The sequence below is a fragment of the Symsagittifera roscoffensis genome, chromosome 8 (genome assembly GCF_963678635.1).
Source record: "Symsagittifera roscoffensis chromosome 8, txSymRosc1.1, whole genome shotgun sequence".
Classification (NCBI taxonomy): domain Eukaryota; kingdom Metazoa; phylum Xenacoelomorpha; order Acoela; family Convolutidae; genus Symsagittifera; species Symsagittifera roscoffensis.
The window spans coordinates 47,931,786-47,944,710 of NC_087069.1; positions in this window are offsets into that span (position 1 = coordinate 47,931,786).

Consider the following 12,925-nt stretch of genomic DNA (forward strand, 5'->3'; position numbering starts at 1 on the left):
AACTGGGAAGGTTGACCGTGTCAGCCAACCTAGTCTTAAGTCAGGTAGACCGCTTTCAGAGGCTTTACTGCGGTGATTTAACCCTTTTTCTTGATTTTAGGGGGAACCCTCCGAAGTGACCCTCCGGAGTCAGCTAAACCCTTTAGCAACCCTCCTTAGTGGAAAATTTCCACGAGATCACCCTAAGAAGTTGAAACAGCTCCCCCTAGAACCCTTAGCTTATTTTGACGCTTTTTGAAGCTAGTAGGAGAACCTTCCAAGTGAGATCAGAAAATTTGAAAATTTTGGAGGTACCCTCCGAAGTGACCCTCCGGAGCGTATTAAGCATCTTATTGACCCTCCTTAGTAAATTTAAGGGGACCCTCCGAAGTAACTTGGGTGATTAAGATACCCTCCTAAGTAACTTGAGTGATTGAGGTACCCTCCGAGGTAACCCTCCGGAGTGTCTTAAACCTTCTAGCGACCCTCCTTGTAAGAGACTTGAGTAAACCTTCTGTGGCAATTTGGGAAACGGAAAATATCCATTTAATTAGGATCATATTAGGATATTAGGCGTGCTTATCAGGATCATAAGAATCCATTCTGACCCGGAAATTCGTGATCAACTTTGGATTCTATATTGGGTGTATTAGAAGTACCCGAACAAAATTTTTTTTTTGGATTGTGATTTTGGTTGAGTGGTTGCCTTGAGCTACTTAATAGGAAAGTTCGGGCAATCCGGGAACAAATAAAGGAAGACCTCGGTGGGTGTATTAAGCAAATACACACCCACTTGAGAAGAAGAATTGTTCCCTACTCTCGTGCACTTGGAGCAGTCCGGGTGTGGGAGAGCTTTTTCATAGATTTGACGAATTTTCGACCAAGAGGTTGCCTTGAGCTACTTAGTAGGACAGCTCGGGCAATCGCAGGACACCTAAAAGAAGACCTCGGTGGGTGTATTAGGCAAATACACACCCACTTGAGAAGACTGTGTCCTGGGCTTCGTTCTTTCGGATCGTTCCGATTGGGGGAAGTCTTTTTCTTTAAGACTAAGTTTTATTTATCTATTTCTGAATCATCACTGCTTTTTATCGAAGATTGTTTAATTTTAACAAAGCAGTGACTTGATAAATTGTGTGGCGATAAATTGATACTGACAAAAGGTCGCTGTCACCTGTAGGATATTCTTATCTGATTATCGATTGTGTTTTGTGTGTCGATTATATCTTGTGGAAACTTAGTGATACTGTTATACTATACAACCGGGTTGAGTTAGCATTATATCAATACTGGGTAGACCCTGTGTGTAACTTTAGCTGAGTCACTAATTTAGTCGTGAGAGATCTAAGAGACATTTTGATACTGACGGAATCGAGTAGGCAGCGTTAAGTGATTTAACTAGATCTTGTTTGTGGTACGTTTGCATTGCCATCAAATTACGAATACTTTCATTTTGTACAAAACTATGCAGCGCAGGGACTCGTTAGGATCGACTACTAAAATTCCCAGGCTAAGCAAGGGAAGCACGCGGAAATTTAGAACTAGGCGTAGCCAAACCTCGTTTAGCAGCGCTTCCGACGCGTTTGCTGAAGACGAATCGACTAAAGGTCAACCTGATCTTTCAGTGATCGAAATGAGACTAAGGAGCGAGAAAAACCTTGATGGCAATCAAGGGCGGAGCGCCGAGGCCGAGCCTGCGAGCGAAACGCCGGTGGATCCCTTTGACGAAGGGGAGCGAACGCTCATTCGACCCGACTTTGAGCCAGACGGGGTCCTCGAACGAGAGGAAGTCGAGAGGACAGAGGAGACCTCGGAGCGTTCCGAGGTCGAACCTCGGGAGGAGGTGTTGTACAGGGGAATGTCCAAGTCAGAGACTAAGAGCTATAAATGGAGAAGGGAACCTTCACATCTGACAAGTGCACACTCATCCTTGGCCAAACAGAGTAACAACGCGATGATGTCGAGTATGAGTCCGGGTGAAGAGCAGACGTTCTCGAAGGCCAAGAAGAGTTGGAAGTCCTTGTACGACGAACGCATGGCGTCACTACCAACTGTAGGTTTGACTTCCAGTGATGGCTACCCGGAGATAACCCATCCGGATGTGAACTTCACACCGTGCCCAAGGAACGACATGAGCAGGGAGGCGTCTTCTGCCTCGCCGACCAGGCCTATGTCAGATGGGATAACGATGGGAGCATCATCAACGTTCGACAGACTGATGACGTCAATGCACAAGCAAAAGGGCGGTGCGTCATCGAGTACTAGGCTACCGCCGCAGCTGACCTCGTCTTCTCTGGGGCTAACCCCGCCATTGGGGGCAGCTGGTGACATAAGTGATATGTTCGCTGGTGTGATGAATGGCCTGGATGAATTGAGGCGAGACATGACTAAGAGGATAGATCAAGTTGACGAGAGAGCTCACCATGGTCGAGAGAATTTGAAAGATGAGCTAACGCACGTGAAGTCGCAGGCGAGGTTTGATCAGGCTCGATTGATTCGTGACACCGATCAATGCCTGGCCGAGAGCCTGGCACAGGCAAACAAAGAGTCAGAGGAAAGAGAGGCTAGGATGACAAGAGAGATCGAGCGATTGTTGAATGATCATGATAATACCTACGCCCAAACGATGACTGGCCTGGAAAGGAGGTTGGACGCCAAATCTGACTTGATGATGCGGAAGCTTGACGCGATCCTGAATGGGAATAGTTGGCAGGAGCATTCCAACTCAAGGGAGCGCTCACGCCATGCGAATGTTGGAGATGGTACGGGCAACAGTGCCAGAGCCCAGCAAGGCTCGAGAACGAACTACGAACATAGAAACAAGGAGCGGCCAAGGGCAGCCCCGCAGAGGCCTGGCTGGACAAATCCAGTCCCACCGGAGGCAGATGCCACCCCGGAGACAAGATTGCCAACCGTGCCACAAGTCAGTTCAGTACCAGATCTGACTACAGTCTCACAAGACACAACGATGTATGCCTCGATGTTTGAGCCTCTGAACAGATCTCTTGAAACATTCATCACCAAGCTCTCGAAGTCAACCGAGAGAGGAGAGAGGTCAAGAAGAACACTGAAAAAGCCAAAGTCATATAAAGACGAGTCGGACGGCTGCATTGATACTTGGATAGAGGTGATGAAGTTACACTTTGAGGAAGAGAATCTCTCCAAGAAACAAGAGTGCAGCGCGCTGACGAGCAACTTGGAGGGTACTGCACTAAATTGTGTAATGGCGAAAAGAGCCAATGAGAGGGATAGCGCTCGCAAGATATTCGACATCCTGCTGAATCGTTTCGGCTCTGGAGTACAAGGGCACCAGGCCATGGTGAAGTTCGAGAAGAGGCGTCAGAGAGATGAAGAATCAATAGATAAATTCTTGGACGACCTTGAATTGCTCAGGAGGAGGAGCAACCCGGATGAGAGAATATCCGAACGAAACTTGGCGATCGCTTCGAAGTTCATGGATGGTGTAAGGAGTGAGGAGTTGAAGACGATGTTGGCCACTCACTTCACCCTGTCGCTTGACCAGGTACCCACGCCCGACGACTTGCGTATGAAGTCACGCGAGTATTTACTGATAAAACCGAGGGCGCAAAACCGTTACAGCAATTATGGCAACTATAGCGGGACAAACACTGGTGCGAATTCCAGTTGGTACAAACCTCGCGATGACATGGACAAGAGGAGGTCGTGTGCGAATTGTGGTTCGATGGACCATCACGTTTCTGCGTGTTCTGCATACAAACAGAACATGAAGGCCATAGGCTACTTTCTCGAGGACGCTGACGCGACCGACGAGGATCATGAAGAGTACGTGAGAGGGCTCATCATGAAATATGGTCCGAGGTGTTTCTTCTGTAATTTGGAGGGACACTTCAAGTCGGATTGTACTCAATTTTGGGACGCAGTAGCGGACGCGAAACATCCCCGCCACGAAGAGGCGCTTTCGGGTGTCAAGGCCAGTCGAGCACGTCTGATGAACGAGGCTGAATCTCGGAGAAAGGAAACGACACCGAGCACCTTTGCGACCAAAAAGGTTAAGACATGGCCTGACGAGGTGGTAGCCTCGAACCTCGAAGCAGAGTCGTCTAGTCCACTCAAGGTGGATTACGGCCTGGCGGCAAGGACAGCGCTGCAGAATGTCAAACAGGACCTTGCCACGAAAGAAGTGGAGCAATGGGTAAGGTCGGAGCTGGAGAGCACAGATCTTCGGGAAAGTCTTAATGTCCTGAGTAAGACGACAAGAGCAGAAGATGAAAAAGAGCCCAAGAAACAGGGACTAAAACTGAACGTTATATCTGGCAAGACTTTCGGCATGACGAAGGCAGGGACCAAAATAATGTCTATCATCTCAGTCGCAGGGCACCAGGTGGTCAAGAACCTGAGCGAGCCATCCGAGATTACACTGGTCCACCTGGACATCTATGCCGACTACCTGAAGGAGAAGGATCCCAAACTGGACTCCAGGGCAGTGCGAGCGCTGCTCACAACGGGAGGTCCGAGGCTGATGAAAGTGGACGGACATTATATCGATGTCCATGGCCCTTACCCGATTCTGATGAACGTGGATGGCATCAATATCTACACGAAAGCTCACATAACTGATGCGAACGATCAGGTTGGCCGAATATACATTGGTCAAGAGGAACTGAAGGTCAGACGAATCGGACACAACGCGATGCTCGAGCAAGATGCTGTGCATATTGGTTGCGAGGCAGATCTGGCCGCACACGTTCTGGACGTGCAAGGCAGACAGCTTTCAGTAAAGGGACTGCTAGACACGGGAGCAGTAGTCAGTGTCATGCCAGTCAAAACTTGGACCGACATGGGTTTTGAGAGGTCGGATCTCATACCGACAAACATCAGGTTGGCAGCTGCCAATCAGGGAGCGATCTATGTCACCGGGCGAACCCCGATCATCTCACTGCAGCTCGGAGGGAGACATCTTTGGATGAGCTTCCTAGTAGTAGAGAATTTGGACGAATCCGACCAGTTCATCCTAGGAAGGGATTTCGTTCGCAACTTTGACGTCACGATAGATCTCAATGACGGATTGATTAGGATCAGGGATCCTGAAAGAAAGTATGAGAAAAGACCCCTTAATAAGATCTTAATTAATCAGGCCAAGGTGCCGATTTTTCTGGATCGAAAAGTTAGATTAAAACCGAACCAAGCCGTAATAGCAACGTTTAGGATGAGGAACTTGAATGAACTCAGCAATGACAGACAGGTGTGTCTGGTACCAAATCCAAACAGTAAAAGCTCGGCTATTTTAGGAAGAAGCTTCTCGCTCACTCAGAGCGGACTGTGTGTGAGTGTGTTATTGAACACAGAGGCAACAACAGTGACAATACAGAGGGGAAAGAAACTTGGCTACGCTTTGCCTCTGAACACAGACTTTCTGAGTGTGGAGAACTTGAAGAAGTTTGATGTAACTAAGTGTCCATTACATGCGAACCAAGAATGTATAATGAAAAGAGTAATTGAATTGAAATCTTCTAGGAAATTGTTTTCAATGAAGTCGGAAACAGATGATGGGCTGTCTAGTTGTTCCAACTTTCCTGAGAGACCGACGGAAGCAGAGTTAGCAGCGAATAGGCCTGTCCTACCTGAGATAGAGCATCTGAAGGGTAAAATATCCGACAAGGAACTAGATTCGCTCAGGGCGGTGCTAAATCGGAACGCAGACGTTTTTTCGAAACATAAGGCCGACATAGGTTGTTGCAATTTTGTAGAGCACGAGATTGAGATAGAAGAGGGCTCGGTACCTCATAGGGAAGGGGCGAGAAGAATGACCCCAAACAAGTCAGAAGCGTGTAGGAAGGAAATCGAGATGTTAATGGAGTACGACATGATCGAGCCGTCGAAGTCCCCATGGGCTTGTGGCGTGGTCATGGCAAAAAAGAAAGGGGGACAACTCAGATTTTGTTGCGATTTCCGTTATCTGAACGCAGTGACTATAAAGGACGCATATCCGATTCCCCGCATCGATGAGAGCCTATCCAAGCTGGGAGACGCCAAGTTCTTCACAACGTTGGATTTGGGCTCAGCATTCTGGCAAGTGCCGCTCAGAAAGCAAGATCGAGAGAAAACAGGTTTCGCTTGTGAGCTGGGACTGTTCCAGTGGAAGAGGATGCCATTCGGATTGTGCAACGCGACAGCCACATTCCAGCGACTGATGGCTCAGGCACTCACGAGCGTTACTAAGAAGTATGGGAATCTCATCATGTGTTATGTCGATGATGTAGTGATCGCGACACCAACCTTGGAAGACCACATCGAAAGGTTGGAAGAGGTGTTTTCTTGCATGAAGCAGGCGGGTCTGAAATGCAAACCCTCTAAGTGCGAAATCCTCAAAGATTCCATAAAGTATCTGGGCCGCCTGGTTGACAAACATGGAGTGAGACCAGATCCCGAAGCGGTTGAAGCGGTGCTGACCTGGAAGGCACCTAAAACAGATACACAGTTGATGAGTTTTCTGGGATTCGCCAATTATTATCGCGAGTTCATCAAGGGGTATGCTGACAAAATATACCCCATGCAGAAGTTGATGAGAAATAAGGGCAAAAAGTTCACCTGGACTGATGAGGCACAAGTCTCATTTGAAAACATCAAACGCGAACTTTGCGAGGCACCGGTCCTCGGCATGCCAACGGAGAAGGGGATGTTCGTGCTGGACACGGATGCATCAGTGGTTGCGATATCAGGCATACTTCACCAAGAGCAGGAGTGGAACGGGAGAACGGTTCTTCGTCCGATAGCTTATGGAAGTAAAGTCCTGAGTGACACTGAGATGAAGTACGGCGCACCAAAAGCGGAGATGTTTGCTGTGATCACGTTTGTGGAAAAGTACAGGGCCTACTTGGGGAGTGCTCCCTTCAAGTTGCGTGTGGACAATCGTGCCCTTGCCTGGCTGAAAACCTATTCGATGGACCAGAGCTACATTGGTCGTTGGATCGTGCGCTTGGATGGATACCACATGATCATAGAGCACCGTACCCGTGACAAGCACCAGAACGCAGATAGCCTCAGCAAAAAGACAGAATTTTATGAGCGCCTCGAAGAGAAGCAAGTTAACCAATCAGAGATCAAAGACGGGTTTTCCTTTCTGGACAAAGAAACCTATGATGAGCTGCCACTTACTAGGTGGTTAGACAAATCAGGACATCCTATACCTGGACACCCTGACCTTCCAGTGGAGACGGCTGCGGAGATAAAGCTTTTAGCCAGAGGCGAACCCGTTCCGTTGGATCTGCTAGTCCGATCCAACTTGGTACAGCAAGAACTGACCAGGCTGGGTATAAACAGCATCGCTTTATTGAATAAGACGGTGAACGTGGCGCCGGACGTCATGGGAAAACTCCGTGACTTGTTGGATAGGGAAGTGGATAGGCATGATCGTGAATGGAGGGAAACCATGCAGAGGTTGACTGTCACCGAGAGAACGGAGAAGAGGCCAGTGTCCATTCGCAGCCGAGGCGTTGAACGGGATTGCAGGTCGATCGTCAACCAGCTGGTGACCTCGATGCCGAAAGAAGTATTGTTGAGAACTTCGTTCACTGAATATGGAACATCGAATCAAAACCAAGCTACTGAGGAAGTCAGGATCAGATCGAAATCTAGCTTCACGAGGAGAGTGCACTTCACGGATGCAAAAGAGGAATACGAGCCAAGCCCAGATTGTTCGTCCATGGACGAGACAATGTCCGGGGAGTCTGACACCTTCGAGCCAGTCAAGGACGTCTCCTCTGATGAGTCAGACATCTTTGAGCCCGTGCAGGACGACTTGTCCGGGGAGAGGTTGACTAGACCACCTAGGGGCAGAATTTTGTCTGGGGAGTCGGGTTCAAAGCGACCGATGGACAGAGTTTTGTCCGGGGAGTCAAGAAACATCTCAGACAACTTGGAATATGATGTTGAGGAATCAGTCGTTTCAAGTGGTGACTCGAGACCCCAGTCCTGGGACAACACGTCTGAAACAACTTCCAATTCCGATGTGTCAGAGATTGCGATCCACTCCTTATTGGTAGACTGGAAGCAGCGTGGGCTGGACCGGGAAATACATCAGGATCCAGACAGGGACAGATACACCTCAGATGAAGAGGGCACTGTGGTAGACAATGCCGCAGACGAGCTCGAACTGATAGCAGTTTCAAAACGCCCAACCAGATTGCTGCCACATGGTACGGTCGTCCGTACCAATCTGGAACCATCTGTGCAAGAAGCGACGCCTTTGAAAAAGATATGGTGTGTCAAGTTGATGGACGATGCTCATGCTCCGGAGATAATGAGTGGGCAAATGAACGTGGTGAAGACGTATTTGAAAGCCAGGTACAGGCTGTCGGATCTCCTGAGGGCTCAACGAAATGATAGAATGACGAGCAGTCTGAAAAGATGGATCGAGAATGGAGCACCTGACAAGGGAGACTTGGAAGAAGACAGCTACAAAATCCTGAAGCAGTTTTACCTGAAGAGAAAAGACTTGTTGTACCTGAATAAGGACGGAATCGTAGCCTGTAAGCGCAAGGAGGAGGACAAGGTCCTTTATAAATACAACTCAATAGTGTTACCACAGTTGTACCAGACTGAGTTGCTCTTTCGCTCACATGATCAGATGGGACATCAAGGCGTGGACAAAGTGTATAACAGGATACAAAAACGATTCGAATGGCCGGGGTTGAAGACGGCTTGTGAGAAATGGATAGCCGCATGCCTGTCTTGTCAACAGGCAAAGGATCCCAGGAAACTAAGGTTCCCCCTACAGTCAATAGAATCGTCAGGTTTCAACGAAGTGGTGCAAATTGATCACCAGAAAATCTGCATGACAGCAACGGGCTATAATCAGGTGCTGGTAATGATCGACCATTTTACGAAGTATGCGGAGGCGGCACCCTGCATGACAGCATCGGCAGAAGAAACGTGCGATCATTTGATAAACGTGTGGATAGCAAGGCATGGCTGCCCCATCACGTTCCAATCTGACAATGGCAAAGCATTCGTAGGTGATCTCACGAAAGAGTTAATGAAAAGGTCGCAGGTAGCGCAGGCCCACTCGACCACTTATCACCCGCAAACGAATGGCCTAGTCGAGAGGCAGAATCGCACACTGGTATCCATGTTGAGAGTCTACTGCTCACGCTACATGGATGACTGGGACAAGCACTTACCGCAAGTGATGGGTGCTTACAACAGCACGGAGCATTCCACCACGGGAATAAGTCCGCATATGATGCTCACGGGTCATGAAAAAGCACTCCCGTTAACGTTCTTCTACCCTGAATATGAAGGGAAGAGGACAGCACCGCAAACGTACGTGTGGGACGTTATTAGAAGACAACAGGACCTCAATGACTTATGCAGGAGGAATACGCAACAGGCGCAAATTAGACAAAAAAGGAGGTTTGATAAAAGAACAGCCGATGCAAAAGCCTACTCAGTTGGCGATTACGTCTGGGTGTTCCAGGAAGTGGTTCCACCAAAAGGAACCAAGAAACTATTAAAGAAATGGCGTGGTCCATTTCAGATAACAGAGGTGCATCAAGGAGGTCGTTTTTATCGGCTGAGCACCGGAAGACCGGCTCATTACGAGAATATCAAACCACACAACGCCTCGTCCGAGGATTGGTGCATCCCAGCGGACATGCAAGAGGGAGACTATTTAATAGTGGATCCTGCTTGTGAAGTGAATGAAAGGGGTACTCGCGACAAGAACGACGGGAATGAGATGGTGGACAATTGTGATCTACCACTGGATCTCGAGTTGACTGAGCGAGTAGAGGTGGACGATGAAACTCTACCATATGCCGAAGAAGACTGGGATTGCCCAGAACAAACCGAAATTGACAAAGGAATACAGCCTGACTTTCCGCTCACTATGGAGACACGCCAAAGTAAGAGGGGAAAAAACCAGAAGAAATACAATCCGTATGGCGAGGACTTCGTTGTAGACCGGATAGTAGTGAGTGATGTCATAGACTCGCTGGTGGGGCTGGACGAAGTAGCAATCCTAAAAGAAATCGACCTTGTGAACGATATGGATCAAGATTGGATCGACGATCGATCAGAACCGGAAGTGGAGTTCGAACCAGAAGCGGAACAGACTCATGAGCAAGAACTAACAAACTTGCGCGTGCTCGAATGGCTCCACGATCTGCCGACAGATCCAAAAGAGACGATCCTGACGATTCAGGACGTCGACAGAGATGGCGTCAGATACATCAGTCATGACAATACCGAGTCCAACTGGGTCGCCCCAGATGGTCCTCTACGTGTTCCACAATCCAACCTCGGTCTCCTAGACTTTGGGCGATCGACGGGGACGTCGATGGATATTTTTGTCCGGGGAGTGGGGGTAGGACTCACCCACACCGAAAATCTCATGATAAAAAAATTAAAATCGGCAAGGGAAACCGGAGAACTAGAGACAGAGGGCGAGAATGCTAAGGAACCACCTTTTGGACGAATCTTTGAATCGTATTTTGATCTCCCGAACCATTATTCGAACAATATCGTGATAACGGACAGCGATTTCATACTCACGGAACGCACATGCGCCATAGCGATAACTGCGGACGTAAGCTTCAAAACAGCACTAGCGGCCGACTTTAAAAGGGAGTACAAGAATATCGAGTTTTTGTGGAAACAGAGGCCGGGTGTAGGAGGAGTGATAGCGTTGCCCCCTGTTGCATCACAGATACCAGGGAAATATTTGTGTTTTTTGGTTACGAAAGCTACTGATAGGCAACACGTGAATCCGGAGAGCTTGGTGTTGGCCTTGACTCGACTTAGGGATTTCCTGGTTGAGAGAGGTGTGACCTCTCTCTCGTTGCCAGTGTACGATCCTAATAGGGGAAAGCTACATCCGAGAGAGTTGTACGCTCTTGTGCATGTGATATTTTCAGAGACTGACATAGAGGTTTACTTACATAAAAAATACTATCTGAGCATATGCTAAGAATTGCGCTCGGCGATAAGTGGTTTTTATTAAGTTGCTCGATAAGAATTAGAGTCAAGTTTTAGATTAGGTTAGGTCTTAGGTACAGTATTAGGGATTAGGTTTTTATGTGATGTTTATGTTATGTTATTGTGATGTTATGTTTTATGTTAGTGTCATAAAAGACCTGGGGCACCCCAGGTCATCAAGGTGACAGCGTACATTCATGCTACTCTGACAAAAGTAAAGGTGGACGATCCACCTTGGTGCTAAAATTTTAAATCAGAATTGAAAAAGAGAATTTCAATGGAGAGTTTTAGAGAATTGATTGATGTTGCATCTTAAAATGATGGTTCTAAGTCGCGACCTGTCTTTTAGATCTTGATTGATCGGAAATTGTTTACTGACACTGAATCAGAAGAGATTACACGAAGAATCAACACGAAAAGAAATGGGAGATACTAACGAACTCATGGAATTCCTCTCAGCGAGTCTAGGAGCGACTCTAGACGAGATCTATCAGCGGCTGATCGATTGTGACTTCACACGAGAAGACCCGGGGTTGGCGATGTTTGTGGTCGCACTCCTCAATGCACTGGGAAGAGAGGGTCGAGGGAATCGCCCTACGGAAGTAGTGTTGATGTTGGCCTTCGGTGAGTCCGGGACCGCCGAGAGAGGCCGAAACCGATTGATGAGATGGAGGCGCGGAGAAATGTCCGGCCACGACCTGGCTCGTGAGCCGGGACTAGGCGAGCAAAGGGACCACCGGCTAGGTGAGATGCCCTTACCTGTCCAACCTGCGCAGCCATTAATCGGAGCGAAGAGACAGCGTGATGGGCCAGGCCCGTCACACTCGGTCGACTCTCCAACAGCTGCTCCTCCCCTGAAGAGAGTGAGAGTGAGCGAGATAGAGATCCAGACGTCGGAAACGATTGAAACACTGGAGAAGAAGGAGAGGGACCAGAGTGAGCTGTGTGCCAAACTTCAGGAGTACAGGACCATAGCTCGGGAGAGAGACGAATGGAAAAAGAAATTCGAAGATCTGCAGGTGGCCTACAAGGAGGATGAGATAAAGCACCTGAAGGAGCTGTATATGGCGAAGGTGAGCCAAGTGTCACCGGAAATCCTGGCGAGCATGAGGTCCTCGGAGGGATCTAACGACACACGCCCCAGGACAACCGCGCAGGAGCTGTGCGCATCGAGAGGACCTGAGGTTCTGGATTTGCATGCATCAAAGGGGCACGAGGCTCCTCAGCAGACACGACCGTCTGCTTCGAGTCAGAGGTTCACGATACCAGACCCTTCTGACACCTATCTAGCTCCTCAATTTCAGGAATCATTTAACCAAGTGGCCAGAGCCGCGATGGATGAGATCAACAGAGGCACTGAACGGACACTGGCTAGGATCGTTCCTTCCCAGCGTCGTGATCATTCATCAGATGGCTCTGAGCGGGCAACCCGCACGATAGCGTGCTCTGCGCCTGGTGGAGTCTTCAAGAAGTCTCGCGTGGTAGATATCAGGAAGAACCTGATGACACGTCATCAGTTCACGCAAGTGCCAGCCGAGCATCCTCGGGCCTGCTTGAACGACATGAGCTGGAACCCCGCCACGAGCGACCAAGTGATTCCCCCAGGGAGTCGCCATTTGATCATTGGAGACAGTCTGGTGAGAGATCTGAATGAGATCTCCGTCTATGGCCAGACTACCACTCTGTCCTTTGGAGGAGCCTCAGTGGCTCAAGTGATCAAAATGATGGAGTTCCAGGGCGAGGATCGTCTGGATACATTGATAATAATGCTGGGGACTAATGACGTCTCGAGAGCCCCCGTAACCCCAGAAAACAAGTGGGAACCTCTGTTGGTGTGTCTGTTGAATGAATTGAAGGAAAAGTATAGACCCAGGCTCGTGATCCTGTGTACGATACCGCCAAATCCTTTGGTGGGTACTACAGCTGCGGATTTTATGAATGGCAACGTAACGCGGTGGAATGAAATGACCCGCAATCTGGTGAGGAACAA